Here is a 13,154-nt window from a genome sequence, read left to right on the forward strand (position 1 = left end):
CGCCCTCACCGAAGTAGCCGCCGCCGCCACCGCCGACCCACATCCCGAGGTAACCGTGATTTTTCTTGTAAAATCGTTCGGTTTTTTTTTGAAACCCTAGATCCGTTATTTTTATTAGATCCGGTTCGGTTTATTTTTTTCCGGATTAGTACATTTAGGGGAGGTTCATCCGTATGTTCGTTTTAACGAACAGTTTTCGTCGTTTAGCCGCAGACAGCGAACGTTCGTTCGTTAGCCTGTTCGTCCATTTTCTTTTTCTCGGATTTTCCGCGATTATTTCTGATCGCGATTTCTGATCCGATTTTCGTTTTAGTATAACTTTTCGCTCGTTTATCGGAATCAGGCGATTCAAGCACCTAGAGTTTCGTCTCAAAACCCTCTTTCCGTTTAACCCACTCAAACAAGTTTTTGCTGCTGTAAAATTTGACTTAGGTCCAGATTAGTAAATGAAGCTTGTTTCTTTCGCCGTTTGAGTTACGTTGCTTCGTTTGATTTGATTCTTTTTGCAAACCGGAGTTCATAAGTTGAACTTTCTGGTTAGATCTTTTATTTGAGTTTAATTTGTGCATTAGATGAGTGCTTATTGTATGCTTGTTTGTTTGCGTAGAGTACCAGGAGTGCACCGCTTGCTACTTCGAATCTCTAGGTTTCACGGATCATCAGCAAGGCAAGTAACACTTTGATCATACCTCTTTACTACCCAGTTTTATTGCATTAGATCAACCCTCAAACAACTGCATGATTAGGATTTGATTAATATGTGGGTTTTGGGAGGTAGATGAGGTAGAACCTATTACCTGTTTATTATCAAACATTTGGGAGTTACTTCTACGTTTGCTTATATTGCCATTCTATGCTAGTAGACGTGGATTGGGTGAGTGTTTCCATGACAAATGTGAGATTGATAATTAATGGTTCACTTAAGGTGGTAACTTAAATTCACATCTGGGTGGATTGAGGCACCTGGGGAACCCAGTGTTGCCTGTATTTTTGGAAATCCCAGGGTACCGTGTGATTTTCCTATGGACCGCCACCCAGACTCAAAGGGATCATGAGATTATTCATGCTAGAAACTTCCGTTTCCAGCCGCAAGCTACTATGGGCTCTAGCATAGTTGACTAAGTTGCGTGAGCTCTTGAAGAGGTAGACTAGCAGATGTAGGTGATGTAGGTTGGTACTGTCTACCCGGAGTAGAGAGTTAATGCTTCTGAAAGACTGTGTCTCAGTCATCCGTTTCCCAAACACCATGTAGTGCGAGAAATCAAGCGGAGGAGATCGAGTCTTGCAGGGAAAAATGCACAAACCACTGCAGAGTGTATAAACTAATCATGGTTAGTCGTGTCCCCGGTTATGGACGTTTTGAGTATCTAGTACTTGGATTATCATGTGAATCTCATCATGTTACTTTCATTAAATTTTGTTGGCTTTAATGATGATGCTTAATTGGGATTGAGTTGGAGTACCCTTCTCAATGTTTAGCAACCACCATGATAGTTAAATAAAATTTATTCCTTTACAGTAGGGAAAAATTGGCTTTATGCAAAAACTGTAACCATAGAGCTTTCCACCAGCCATATATGCATGTAGTATAGCATTATTCTTTCATTACTCCCTATGTGTTGCATTGCCAACATATTCCATGTGCTGACCCATTTTCGGGCTGCAACGTTCATGTTGCAGACTTTTCAGACGACGAGTAAGGTGCCTTAGGTCGTGATATTATACTCAGTGATGCCGTTGGAGTTGATGGACTCGCTTATCTTCCAAGCCTTCCACTGTTATCGTTATTAGATGGCGTTAAACCATATTTATTGTAATAAGTGTGTGATTGCTAGTCTGTTATAAATCCTTCAAGTACTGTGCTTGTCAGCATTATCGATCCAGGGATGACACTGATGCGCAGAGATCAGACTGTTTGAGGTTTGGTCGCTACAAGATGGTATCAGAGCACACGCTGACTGTAGGACACGACCACTAAGCTAAATCCCTAGATCACTACTCTCTCTTCTCATTTCTGTCTCCTCATCTTTTCTACTCTTTTAGGATGGCGGATGCAAGGAACAAGTTCACGCAACCGGATGAAGATACACCCTTTGGACGCCACATGAAGGAAGTCACTAGATACCTGAACATCGGAGTACCAAGCTTCACCGGGACCTACATCACCACTTTACCTGAAGAGGAGCGCTGGATGATTCAAGTTCAAGTTCCAGGAAGAACGTTCATGCCCGTCACTGAGCCCATAGAGTTTTCCTTTGATGCACCAACCTAGAGTCTAGGAAAGAGCATGGCAGCCCACATCACCATGGGACGCATTGGAAAAGTTTACCATAAGGATCTCAAGGATACTATCTACCAGATTTGTGGGCGCCGAGATGAGAAATGGGAGATGATCAATACCCGGAAGGATAGATCAATTGCAGCTTTCATCCAGGAGTTAAACCAGCACATTCGTCGCCAGGAGAACCAGATGTGCGCAGGCATGATGGATCTGAAGAAGACATTGACCAAGATCACGGAGTTGGAGGAAGAACTCAAGACTACACGCGATGGATATGAGGAGGAAATAGCGACACTCGTGGAGAAGAATGATGATCTGAAGAAGAAGCTAAAAGTATTCATGGGATTTCCCGCGACTGGAGGAGAAGACGATGATTGCGCCTACCCGGAGAACTACATCATCATCGACGACACCGAATCAGACCCAGACGATAGTGATGCTGACTTTGTTGATGAAGATGGAGCAGATATCATGGAGTCTTCGACCGAGTAGTTTTTCTAGTCGACCCACAGTAGTAGAATTCCCCATGTATATAGTATAGTCCGAGCACTTTTGTAATGATAGTTAGACCGTTGTATGCCCTTGTTTGCATTGATTGAAGTGATATTGTTTGCATTGTCTCATGTGCATATGGGTAGTGTTTTCTCTATAAACCTCATTCTATTTGATATTCTCATCTTTTCTAAACCCTCAGATGCCTCCGAGATGTGACAATGGATTTGCTTATCCACCGGAGCTCACCCAGTTGATCCAGCAGCAGAATGCATTGATGCAGATGCTAGTCCAGAATCAGAATCAGGGGAACAACAACAACAACCACAACAACAACAACAACAACAACAACAACAACAACAACAACAACAACAACAACAACAACAACAACAACAACAACAACAACAACAACAACAACAACAACAACAACAACAACCACCCACCACCACCACCACCACCTGTTGATCACTTAGCACGTTTCTTGAGAATGAATCCGCCGGTGTTTTCCAGTAGCACTAAGCCGATAGTTGCAGATGATTGGCTCTACAAGATGGGAAGGGATTTGACCACTGCAGGATGCACAGATGTGGAGAAGGTGCATTTTGCCGCACATCAGTTTGATGGACCCGCATCATCATGGTGGGAGAATTTCGCGGCCACTTATCCCATCAACACTGTCACATGGGATCAGTTTCAGCAGGCTTTCCGTACTGCTCATGTTTCAGCAGGAGCAATGGCCATGAAGAAGCGTGAGTTTTGCAACTTGCGCCAAGGAGGACGTACTGTTGGCCAGTATGTGGATCACTTTAGTAAGCTAGCATGTTATGCCCCAGATGACGTTGCTACGGATGCAGCTAAGCAGGAGAAGTTTCTGGAAGGACTGAATGATGAGCTGAGCATGCAGTTGATGGTAGCAACCTTCAACAACTACCAGGAGTTGGTATATAGAACTCTTATGATTGAAGGGAAGCAGCAGCAGATTGACAGCCGCAAGAGGAAGTATGGACAAGGGAAGTACAATTCTGGGGCTCAGCAGAAGCCTCGTTTTACCCCGAACTCGGGAGGACATTTTCAGCATACCCATGGAGGGAGTTCGCACATCCATAGTGGCCCCAAGAATGGTAATGGGAATGGAGGAAGCAACGGACAGAACCGCACCAACCCATCAACACCAGCCAAGAGGGATCTGAGCCACATCACCTATTACAAATGCCAGAAGACTGGACATTATGCCACATGAATGTCCTGAAGTAAAGAATGGAAACAGCAATGCAAGTTCTGGGAAGAAGCCCAATCCTTTCAACAAAGGACAGGTGAACCACGTTAGCGTGGAGCAGGTTGAAGCCCAGCCAGATGCAGGAATAGGAAAGTTTTTGGTTAAGTCATTTACTGCAATCGTTCTTTTTGATACTGGTGCATCGCATTCATACATATCAAGGGGGTTTGTGGATAAGTATAAACTACCAACCCAAGACCTTAGGTCGCCCATGTTAGTAACCTCGCCAGGAGCAGAGTATATGGCTAGTCTATGGTGTGATCGGTTACAATTAAGGATTGGTAACAACGTGTTTCCCTCAGACCTAATAGTACTGGAATCGCAAGGACTGGATGTGATATTAGGCATGGATTGGTTATCGAAGTATGGAGGGAATATTGAATGCGCCAGCAAGTCGACTTTGCTCACCACGCCAGAAGGAAGAAGGATCAAGTATGTATCCCGGCATGTGCCAAAGAGGACTCAAGTAAATTCCTTATCAAGAGTTGTACAGGAGGAAGTACCAATGGTGAAGGATTTTCCTGACATATTTCCAGAGGAGTTGCCAGGCATGCCACTAGATAGAGACATTGAGTTTTTAATTAAGCTTTTGCCAGGCATAGGGCCGATATCTAAGAGACCGTACAGGATGCCAGCAAAAGACTTGGAGGAAATTAAGAAGCAGATTAAGGAGTTAATGGATAAAGGCTATATTCTCCCAAGATCTTCACCTTGGGGATCGCCAGTGCTTCTAGCGGAGAAGAAGGATGGATCATTAAGGATGGTTGTTGATTATCGAGGATTGAATGAAGTAACAATCAAGAACAAGTACCCACTGCCGATGATCAATGGCTTGTTTGACCGATTGCAAGGAGCTAAGGTATTCTCCAAGATCGATTTGCGATCAGGATACCATTAGTTGAAGATTCGGGAGAAGGATATACCTAAGACGGCTTTTACCATAAGGTACAGGTTGTATGAGTATACTGTTATGTCATTTGGTCTGACTAACGCACCTGCCTATTTCATGAACGTGATGAACAAGGTGTTTATGGAGTTTCTGGATAAGTTCGTCGTGGTGTTCATTGATGATATTTTGGTCTACTCGAAGAATGAAGAGGAGCATAAGGAGCATTTGCATTTGGTACTGGAGAAGCTCAGAGAACATCAGTTATATGCCAAGTTCAGCAAATGTGAGTTTTGGTTGAAGGAAGTTGGATTCCTCGGACAAGTTATATCCGGAGAAGGAATAGCAGTAGACCCCACCAAAGTTGTCACCGTGAAAAATTGGGAAGCCCCAACAACAGTTGGAGAGATCCGGAGTTTTCTTGGACTCGTAGGATACTATCGGAGGTTCATTGAGAATTTCTTGAAGATTGCAAAGCCCATGACGGAGTTGTTGAAGAAGGAGACCAAGTTTAAATGGACTGAGGAATGTGAGGCCAGTTTCCAGGAGTTAAAAAACGTTTGGTTACATCACCAGTATTGATTCTGCCCGATCAGTGCAAGGATTATCAAGTATATTGCGACGCTTCTCGTCGAGGACTTGGATCAGTGCTTATGCAGGAGGGAAGAGTTGTTTCGTATGCCTCACGACAACTTAAACGTCATAAGTTGAATTATTTACACATGATTTGGAGTTAGTAGCCGTAGTGCATGCATTGAAGACATGGAGGCAATTTCTCATTGTAAACCATTGTGAGGTGTACACGGATCACAAGAGTTTGAAGTACATCTTCACACAAAAGGACTTGAATCTCAGGCAAAGGAGATGGTTGGAGCTCATCAAGGATTATGATGTGAGATTGCATTATCACCCCGGAAAGGCTAACGTAGTAGCCGATGCGTTGAGCCGCAAGAGCCATGTCAACACACTCATGACCAGATAGTTACCAAAGGAGTTAGCCGAGGATCTTCGTGAGATATGTTTGGAGATAGTTCCAAGAGGCTATGTAGCAACATTGGAGATTCTGTCTACTTTGATGGATAAGATCACAGAAGCTCAGAAGACTGACAAGGAGATTGCCGACATAAAGGAGAATATGAGCAAAGGAAAAGCTAATGGATTTCGTGAGGATGAGCACGATACCTTATGGTTTGAGGACCACGTTTATGTTCCTAATGACCCGGAGATCAGGAAGTTGATTCTGCAAGAGGACCATGATTCGCTGTATTCGATTCACCCAGGAAATACCAAGATGTACCTGGACTTGAAGGACACTTTCTGGTAGACCGGAATGAAGAAGGATATTGCGGAGTATGTAGCAGTATGTGATGTATGTTAGAGAGTGAAGGCAGAGCATCAGAAGCCAGCAGGATTGCTACAACCATTGCCGATACCCGAATGGAAGTGGGATAAGCTAGGCATGGATTTTATCACAGGATTGCCCAGGACTTGTTCATGCTATGAATCGATATGGGTTGTAGTCGATCGTTGGACGAAGGTAGCTCATTAAATTCCAATGAAGACCACTTACATCAGTGCTAAGTTGGCAAAGATATACATGACCAGGATCATATGTCTGCATGGAGTTCCGAGGAGCATTGTATCAGATAGAGGAACCCAGTTTACCTCAAAGTTCTGGAATCAGTTGCACGAAACCTTGGGTACCAGGCTAGAGTTCAGTACAGCCTTTCGTCCGCAGATAGATGGACAGACCGAGAGAGTCAATCAGATTCTGGAGGACATGCTGAGAGCTTGTGCGCTAGATTATGGATCTAGTTGGGACAACAATTTGCCATATGTGGACTTCTCTTACAACAAAAATTCTCAATCCAGTCTGAATATGGCCCCTTTAGAAGCTCTCTATGGGAGGAGGTGCAGGACACCGTTGTTGTGGGATGAAGTTGGAGACCGCTAGTTGTTTGGACCAGATTTGATTAAAGAGTCTGAACAGAAGGTGAAGTTAATTCGCGATAGACTCAAGGTAGCCCAGTCCAGGCAGAAGAGCTGCGCAGATTCTAAACATAAGGAGACAATTTACGAAGCCGAAGACAGAGTTTATCTTCGTCTATCTCCACTTCGAGGAGTTAAGCGCTTTGGAGTTAAGGAGAAGTTAGCGCCACGTTTTGTTGGACCATACAAAGTTTTGGAGCGTATGGGAGAAGTTGCTTACAAATTGGAATTTCCCGAAGGATTGTCAGGAGTTCACGATGTATTCCATGTTTCCCAGTTGAAGAAGTGCCACGCTGAGATGGCTGATGTACCGCTGAGAGATACAGTGCCGCTGGAAGCGATTCAGTTGGATAGTGATTTGACCTATGAGGAGAAGCCAGTCAAGATTCTCGAATATGCCTGCCGAGTCACCCGCAGCAAGGTTATCAAGTTTTGCAAAGTTCAGTGGAGCCACCATACCGAGGATGAAGCCAGCTGGGAGCAAGAGGAAGATCTACTGAAGGACCACCCTCACCTATTTTCTATCCAACCCGAATCTCGAGGGCGAGATTCATCTTAAGGGGGGTAGGTTTGTAACATCCCAAATTTTCAATTTGGAATGTTATACATTAGATCATCATTGCATATCATATTTTATTGCATTTTGGCTCGATCCTAGAAATTCTACGCAACTCAAGGACCCACGGAGAGAGTTGGGGATTTCATTATTTTCATATTTGAGTTTTCTCAAATTTTGAAAATAGGATCATTTGATTTTATTTATTTTATCTTCAATAATTTCGATTATAAAAATATGAGAGAGGGAATAAAATGACTTTCCCAAAATAAAGAAATATTGAGGATTTGATAATAAAATCAAATAAGATTTTATTTTGGAGTTTATTGCTATTTTATTTGAATTTAGGAAAAATGTGCATTTTTCAAAATTCCATTTAGGCCCCAAATAAATGTTCATCTTGTCCGGCTTGATTTTAGAAGTCAGGGAAAATTTTATTTCGAGATTTTTGGTGTCCGTTTAGTATTTTTTTTATTTGTTTTTCTGCGTGTAATGTTTTTTTTAAACTAACCGACCTAGCGGGTCGTGTCCGCCTGGGACTCTAGGCCTGGCCGGCCTTATAAGCCGGGGAGAGCCAACCCCGCAGCCCACCCAAACCCTAGCCCCAACCTGACCCCGCCGCCACTGTCGCCGCCGCCGATACTCGCTGCCACCGCCGCGCCGCCGCTGCCCCGCCGCCCTCGCCGGAGCAGCCGCCCCCGTCGCTGCCAACCTGCATCCCTAGGTAGCCGCCGGTTTTTCTTGTAAAACCATTTGGTTTTTTTTCAAAACCCTAGATCCGTTTTTTTGTTAGATCCGGTTCGGTTTATTTTTTTCCAGATTAGTCTATTTAGCGGACGTTCGTCCGTACGTTCGTTATAACGAATGGTTTTCGTCATTTAGCCGGAGACAGCGAACGTTCGTTCGTTAGCCTGTTCGTCCGTTTTTCTTTTTCTCAGATTTTCCGCGATTATTTCTGATCGTGATTTCTGATCCGATTTTCGTTTTAGTATAACTTTTTGCCCGTTTATCCGAATCGGACGATTCAAGCGCCTAGTGTTTCGTCTCGAAACCCTCTTTCCGTTTAACCCACTCAAACAAATTTTTGCTACTATAAAATTTGACTTAGGTCCAGATTAGTTAATGAAGCTTGTTTCTTTCGCCGTTTGAGTTTCGTCGCTTCGTTTGATTTGATTCTTTTTGCAAACCGGAGTTCTTAAGTTGAACTTTCTGGTTAGATCTCCTATTTGAGTTTTACCTGTGCATTAGATGAGTGCTTATTGTATGCTTGTTTGTTTGCGATAGAGTACCCCGACTGCGCCGCTTGCTACTTCGAATCTCTAGGTTTCATGGATCATCAGCAAGGCAAGTAACAATTTGATCATACTTCTTTACTACCCAGTTTTATTGCATTAGACCAACCCTCAAACAACTGCATGATTAGGATCTGATTAATATGTGGGTTTTGGGAAGTAGATGAGGTAGAACCTATTACCTGTTTATTATCAAACCTTTGGGAGTTACTTCTACGTTTGCTTATATTGCCATGCTATGCTAGTAGACGTAGATTGGGTGAGTGTTTCCATGACAGATGTGAGATTGATAATTAATGGTTCACTTAAGGTGGTAACTGGGGAAGCCAGTGTTGCCTGTATTTTTGGAAATCCCGGGGTACCGTGTGATTTTCCTATGGACCGCCCCTAGACTCAAAGGGATCATGAGATTATTCATGCTAGAAACTTCCGTGTGCAGCCGCAAGCTACTATGGGCTCTAGCATAGTTGATTAAGTTGCGTGAGCTCTTGAAGAGGTAGACTAGCAGATGTAGGGGATGTAGATTGGTGCTGTCTACCAGGAGTAGAGAGTTAATGCTTCTGAAAGACTGTGTCTCGGTAATCCGTTTCTCAAACACCATGTAGTGCGAGAAATCAAGCGAAGGAGATCGAGTCTTGCAGGGAAAAGTGCGCAAGCCTCTGCAGAGTGTATAAACTAATCATGGTTAGTCGTGTCCCCGGTTATGGACATTTTGAGTATCTAGTACTTAGATTATCATGTGAATCTCATCATGTTACTTTAATTAAATTTTGTTGGGTTTAATGATGATGCGTAATTGGGATTGAGTTGGAGTACCCTTCTCAATGGTTAACAACCACCATGATAGTTAAATAAAATTTATTCCTTTGTAGTAGGGAAAAATTGGCTTTATGCAAAAACTATAACCATAGAGCTTTCCACCAACCATATATGCATGTAGTATAGCATTATTCTTTCATTACTCTCTATGTGTTACATTGCCAACATATTCCATGTGCTGACCCGTTTTCGGGCTGCAACTTCATGTTGCAGACTTTTCAGACGACAAGTAAGGTGCCTTAGGTCGTGATCTTATACTCAGTGATGCTGTTGGAGTTGATGGACTCGCTTATCTTCCAAGCCTTCTGTTGTTATCGTTATTAGATGGCCTTAAGCCATATTTATTGTAATAAGTTCTCTTTTGAGACATTCGATGTAATAAGTGTGTGATTGCTACTCTGTTATAAATCCTTCAGGTACTGTGCATGTCAGCATTACCGATCCAGGGATGACACTGATACACAAAGATCAGACTGTTTGAGGTCTGGTCGCTACAGAAATTTACATTGATAAATATGTTAGTTAGCATTCCACATCAAAAATTCTGTTTTTATCATTTACTTACTCGAGGACGAGCAGGAATTAAGCTTGGGGATGCTTGATACGTCTCCAGCGTATCTATAATTTTTGATTGTTCCATGCTATTATATTATCTATTTTGGATGTTTAATCGGCTTTAATATGCTCTTTTATATTTTTTTGGGACTAACCTATTAACCAGAGGCCCACTGCCAGTTTCTGTTTTTTTGTCTATTTTAGAGTTTTGCAGAAAATGAATACCAAATCGACTCCAATCGAAATGAAACCTTCGCGGTGATCTTTCTTGGACCGAAAGCAAACTAGAAGACTTGGAGTTGAACTCAGAGATGCAACAAGGCGTCCACGAGGCAGGAGGGCGCGCCCAGGGGGGTAGGCACGCCCCCACCCTCATGGGCCCCTCGTAGCTCCACCGACGTACTTCTTTCGCCTATATATACTCTTATACCCTAAAAACATCAGGGGGAGCCACGAAACCACTCTTCCACCGCCGCAACCTTCTCTACCCGTGAGGACCCATCTTGGGGCCTTTTCCGGTGATCTGCCGGAGGGGGATTCGATCACGGAGTAGTTTACCACCATTGCCTCTCTGATGAAGTGTGAGTAGTTTACCATAGACCTTCGGGTCCATAGTCATTAGCTAGATAGCTTCTTCTCACTCTTTGATTCTCAATACAAAGTTCTCCTTGATGTTCTTGGAGATCTATTCGATGTAATACTCTTTTGCAGTCTGTTTGCCGAGATTCGATGAATTGTGGATTTATGAAGAAGATTATCTACGAATATTATTTGGTTCTTCTTTGAATTTTTATATGCATGATTTGATATCTTTGCAAGTCTCTTCGAATTATCAGTTTAGTTTGGCCTACTAGATTGATCTTTCTTGCCATGGGAGAATTGCTTAGCTTTGGGTTCAATCTTGCGGTGTCCTTTCCCGGTGACAATAGGGGCAGATAGGCACGTATTGTATGGTTTCCATCTAGGATAAAAATATTGGGTTTATATCATATTGCTTGAGTTTATCCCTCTACATCATGTCATCTTACTTAATGCGTTACTCCGTTCATTATGAACTTAATACTCTAGATGTATGATGGATAGTGGTCGATGTGTGGAGTAATAGTAGTAAATGCAGAATCGCTTCGGTCTACTTGACATGGACGTGATGCCTATGTTCATGATCATTGCCTTAAATGTCTTCATAATTATGCACTTTTCTCTCAACGAGATTGATTAGGTTAGAGAGATAGAAAGATGTTTTTTATTAGACGTGAGATTTGGTTAGAGTAAGGGAGATGATATTTAATGGCATATGTGGGTAATTTAGCTTCTGAAAGATCTATGGTTACAATTTTTTTGACTAAAAGATGGTCCACCAAATTAATGGATGGATCTTTCTGATTATTGTGGGATTTTCTAGAATATTTCCTTTTTTTCTGGTTAACCCACAATGCACTTTTTATATATAATAGATTGCTCGGTAGTAATTCGTTCACCCACCGTAATACATGCTATCTCGAGAGAAGCCACTAGTGAAACCTATGGCCCCCGTGTCTCTTTTCCATTATATTGCATCTCCTTTCCATATTGTTGAATTTTGTTTACTATTTTGCAATCTTTACTTTCCAATTTATACAACAAAAATACCAAAAATATTTACTTTATTATCTCTATTAGATCTCTCTTTTGCGAGTGACCGTGAAGGGATTGACAACCCCTTTATCGCATTGGTTGCAAGGTTCTTGATTGTTTCTGCAGGTATTCGGTGACTTGTGCATCGTCTCCTACTGGATAGATACCTTGGTTCTCAAAACTGAGGGAAATACTTACGCTACTTTGCTGCATCACCCTTTCCTCTTCAAGGGAAAACCAACGCAAGCTTAAGAGGTAGCATTCAACTCTGCGCATCTTCTCTGGCTCCTATTCATTCCTGTCTGAGGCCTCACCATTGTCCTCCGCCCTAGTTCGCTCGCCGCGGCGCCGCCCTCCGGTGTTGTGAACCTGGTAACAACCAAAAGGAATAAGGAGATGACTATACATGGTGAGGATGATAGTAGGGACCCACTAAGATCATGGCAGTAGGCAAGCAAGGGCCTCCTTTATTACAAGAAAAAAATGGTTCCTCCTGATGGTTTCCTGACACCTGGGTCGCACGCCACTCTCAACATAGTCAATAAGTGAGATAACTGCACAAGGAGCGGCTGACACCCAGGACCCAGAAGCTCGCGCAGTATTTTCCTGTTTTTGGGATGGAGCAGGGTATCAACTGGGTTGTGCGGGAGCTGTGGCCCATCTAGTTGAAGCTTTTATTTCATTTGTTCACCACATGACCAGCCCAATTTTTTTCTTTCTGAAAATGGCTACCCTAGCTATTTTGTTTTTTGCAGAATACCAATGGAGGCATACTCGCTTTTCCACGCCCTACTAGGCTAGAAATCTTTCAAGACGTGGAGGGATCCATTCGACTTCCCCAGAAAATGGGCTATAACTAATAAGAAATGGGATGTAAAATGGAAAAATACAGCAAACAGGCAATTTGTTCCAAATTAGTTTTCTTCTTTCAGATTTTGATATTTCAAATTTCATTGTTTTTTGTGCGGGTAATATTTCATTGGGTTTTAAATTAAGGTATGTTTAATTTTTAAATTATTTTGAATCTAGCTAGAAATTTCAGGCTGTATGCTGTTTGCAACAGATTTGGAGGCTGATTGTGGGTCTACTAGGTTGATTTGTATGCGAGGCTTTGTCAACTTAGTGCACAAATGATTTCTAGCAACAGTGACCGTTGGATGTTAATCCATCCAACGGCCGTGATGCTTCTTCAATATCTGATCTTCTTGCTCCAGCCGCCTAAACCGGCTCCTGTGGGACCGCCTGCTCCCACCTCCTGTGGCCGGCTAGCTAGGCCATTCCTCTACTCACCCACACCTCCAGTTCTTTTCTGGCGACGGTAGCCGAACCAGTAAACCCTCTTACTCCCCACCGCGTGGGCAACCAGTGCCGAGTCTTCCCCAGCTCCGGGTTGT

This window comes from Triticum dicoccoides, chromosome 3B (assembly GCF_002162155.2).
Source record: "Triticum dicoccoides isolate Atlit2015 ecotype Zavitan chromosome 3B, WEW_v2.0, whole genome shotgun sequence".
Lineage (NCBI taxonomy): Eukaryota > Viridiplantae > Streptophyta > Magnoliopsida > Poales > Poaceae > Triticum > Triticum dicoccoides.